Source organism: Anneissia japonica, unplaced genomic scaffold, assembly GCF_011630105.1.
Source record: "Anneissia japonica isolate Jap-2015-1 unplaced genomic scaffold, ASM1163010v1 scaffold288116_len470923_cov172, whole genome shotgun sequence".
Lineage (NCBI taxonomy): Eukaryota > Metazoa > Echinodermata > Crinoidea > Comatulida > Comatulidae > Anneissia > Anneissia japonica.
The window spans coordinates 434,421-437,938 of record NW_022724919.1 but is presented as its reverse complement, the minus strand read 5'-3'; the positions used below and the strand labels follow the sequence as shown (position 1 = coordinate 437,938).

General features: G+C 40.2%; 1 protein-coding gene across 2 annotated transcripts in view; it reads right to left on the bottom strand.

Annotated features, from left to right (window-relative positions):
- LOC117112632 (type II iodothyronine deiodinase-like) overlaps positions 1–2,091 on the bottom strand; it is an 11,511-nt gene extending 9,420 nt beyond the window's left edge. The window contains exon 1 of one of the 2 annotated variants that reach the window (XM_033255743.1): positions 2,037–2,091. The gene's annotated coding sequence lies outside the window, so the exon portion shown is untranslated. Of the gene's footprint in view, positions 1–1,973 lie in introns of both variants that reach the window. The other variant, XM_033255744.1, reaches the window with a different exon arrangement.
- Positions 2,092–3,518: the final 1,427 nt, after the last annotated feature.

Here is a 3,518-nt window from a genome sequence, read left to right as displayed (position 1 = left end):
GGAACAGATAGAATAATGGCATTTTATAATTATAATTTATAATTATATTTATATACTCAATGTTGTATAGGCCTATGTATATATTTGTAGATTATATTAAAAGCCATAAAATCTGGTACTTTTTCATCTCATCGAATTCTTGGCAAAACACGTACATTTTACAAAACATATAATAATAGGACAGTATGCGTATAAAATGTGTATCTAAAAATAAATTTTATGGTGAATTTGACATTACTATCACTAATATTTTAAAAACCTGCTTGCATTTTTTTTTCAGTTGTATTGCTGATCGGTGACAATAAACAAAGACAGAGGAGTGTAAGCCTTTCAATTTATCAATCAAACCATTATATTTTATTGTCGTAGGTAGTCTTAATGCTCCATAAAAAAAATGAATTGAAATTACTTTGCTTCACAATAGGCTTACGATAATTTTTTGTAACGTTTGGCAGAGAGTGATGAGAGAGGCTGACAAAAAACCCTGTTTAAAATGTAGTTCCTACATATTTAAGCACTGCCTATGGTGAGTAGCTATAGTTGAAAATATTTTATTACTGGCTGGGTGAAGTCGATCTTTGACAATAAAATCGAATATGTTTTTAGGTTAACGCCTATATAATAAATTTTTGGAGATTGCTAGATCCTGATATTGGGTATGATTGATTATGCCCGGTAAAGTAGGGGATTAGGACTTCTTTTACGATGAGAGCGATCGTGTAGGCTACATTATCCAAGTTGTTATACTACCTTGATCTGAGTGTAAGCCAGTGCCCTATTGTACATTTAACCACAATGAATTACACTTCAACACGTTTGACAGACCATTTTCGTGGACCCTAACCAAGTTTCTATTTAGGGGAGTGTGGGGCTTTGTTTACGGGGTGATAGCGATCATGTAGGGGCACCCGGGGGTGGGGAGCAAAATACCCTCAGTCGGGAACATCTGGACCTTTCGGGGAATTTCCAGCAAGATTGTCGGGAAAAAATCAAATCTTGAGCGCCGAAGCTACAATTCATACATGCCTTACTATGCTGTCAAATTTTAGGAATTAAAAACTGTTTAGTGAGAGCAGTGATACGGTATGTGCGAGGTGTTGTTTACTATTGAAATGGGGCACTGTCGTTGCACGAAGGTGAGGTGGGGCTCGATGTAAAATAAGGTGATTTTAGGTGATGTTTAACTGTTTGCAATTGATTTTTTTGGGGGTGCACTGTGGGGGCGCGAGTAATATTCGGAGGGGCGTGCTCTCCTCCCCACGCACCCCCTACATACGCCACTGACTACGTTGATGAATCATTTCCATGAGGGAAGTAGAGTTATTTTTACGTGAAGAATCTTTAATGAATGCTTCGGGTAATGAACCTAAAGCTCTCAAACCTAAAGTCAATAATCCAGATCTGGGGTTAAGGTGAAGTGGGAGAGGATGTGGACGTGAAAGTGAAGTGGGATATGAGGTCGATGATGCAAAGTAAGGTTAGGCCTATAGTCTACTTGGGCGTGATTCTTTTCCTTCGAACCTTTTCAATGGGAACGTTTTCATGGGAAGCTGAATTGGGGGTGGGGGATGCTAACCTGGTGCACCCCTATATACGCCGCTGCATTTATCCAGTACTTTCTAATGGTAAAATACAGAATAATTAAAATTGTGATTCTCCAACCTTAACTATATAAACAAATGTAACCTCGTTTCCGCCTACTAGTGAGGTCCTTGATATGTATAGAGGACACCCTACTCCTACCCACCTCTTCATTTTCTGCTGTGTCCCGGTGATGTGTCTTTTATAAATGCCTATCATGTGACAAAGGGAGTAACCCTTGCCTGATACCATCGTCTGGCCTTAGCTAGAAACGAAAGCGTAGGGTGAAAAGAGTATTATTTTTCCAACGGTGGCATTATTTCTATCTTTTTCTTGAAAACATGTTTTAGAAATGTTACTTCTCTAATTGACTCATTATTAGGATGCCTCACCTTTTGCACTCCGCACCTCTCCCCACCTCACCAACCCCATTGCTAACAGTATTAAATGCTTACCTTCCAATGATGACGATCGTTTCCGATCCCCAGTATATCATAAATCTGGTTTAAATAAAGTTGAAGTGATTAGCTATCGAGATGTCCAGGTATGAACTAACAATTATGGCTAGTTCATTTTTTTTTATAAATAGGGTGAAACTACTTTTGCTTTATAAATAATAATAATAAATAATAACTTACAATCTACGAAAAACTTGATAACCTTTAGGATATAATGTGTATGTAATTGATCTCGCGTAATGAATTGCCAGTTATTGTTTAAAATATTATATGATATCATTCAATCAGGAGATTGAAACCCCTTATTATAATGTGACAGTCCATGCACTCAGCATAATGAAAAAATCATCAAAAATAAATATACAAACCCGAGGCGGATAAAATTGACAGGAGGCGCAGCCTATAATCTATGATTGTTTTACCAATTATCATTGAGTACTATGTTTGCGTGTTCATTGGTAATTTCCCTATCAAGCGTTCGTTGAAAATTCAATGTAATATATTTGGTCTTCACGTAGGCAGTGGTGGCGCGTACGGGGGGTGAGGGGGAATTTGCCTTCCCGTCGGACAGGCTTGGACCCCTTGCCATCCGACGATGCGACTAGGTCGTCGGTTCAAAATTTAAAAAATAATATTATACTTATCCAAATAACGTTATTTTGATTGCTAATCCCTAATATTGTGGTCAAAAAGCACAATTTGGACTAGCCATAACAACTCTCCCCGGACCCCTAGAGTACGCCTATTGTTGTCTTCTCTGGATCTAACACTCCAGTAGTGGCGCCAGGGGATTTAGGAATTCTCCCCCTCCCCGCTCCGCCGGACAGGCCTGGATACCCCTTTTATTCGACAAAAGACTAGGTCGTCGGAACAAAATAAAAATACTAATAATAATTTTCCTATCCAAATAACCTTATTTTGATTGCCAAGCCCTACTTTTGTGGTCTGAAAGCACATTTTGGATTATAATAAGCCATAAAAACTCTCCCTATGAACCCTACCAAGGATTTTTATTCCGAGGCTCTAGTCGGCCCCAGTGGCGTAGCTAACGGGGATAGACAGAGTGGGGTCAGGGCCCCCAGATTTTGGCCTCCCCCGCTGGCCCCCCTGAGGTGGATAATAAGGTTCATTGACATTTCTACATGTCGATGATTGCTCGAATACAAAATACAATATTTTCACCATGGTTTAAAATGTTCTGTATATTTGAGAGCAAACAGGCTGAGGTCACGTAAGATAGCCATTTATATAGCCATACTGTAAAACTTTTCCAGGGGGTTCGCCCCTGGACACCGACGGGGGCCCTTCGCGGCCCCTGGCCCCAGCATTTTTTTCTCCCTTCGATCGGAACACTTGTCCCCCACCCACATAATATCACGGACCCACACTTCTCCCCTCCCCCTACCAAAATATTCTGGCCACGCCACTGGTTTACCCCTTGTTTCGGACCCCTCCGTCGGACATGTTGGACCTCATGTC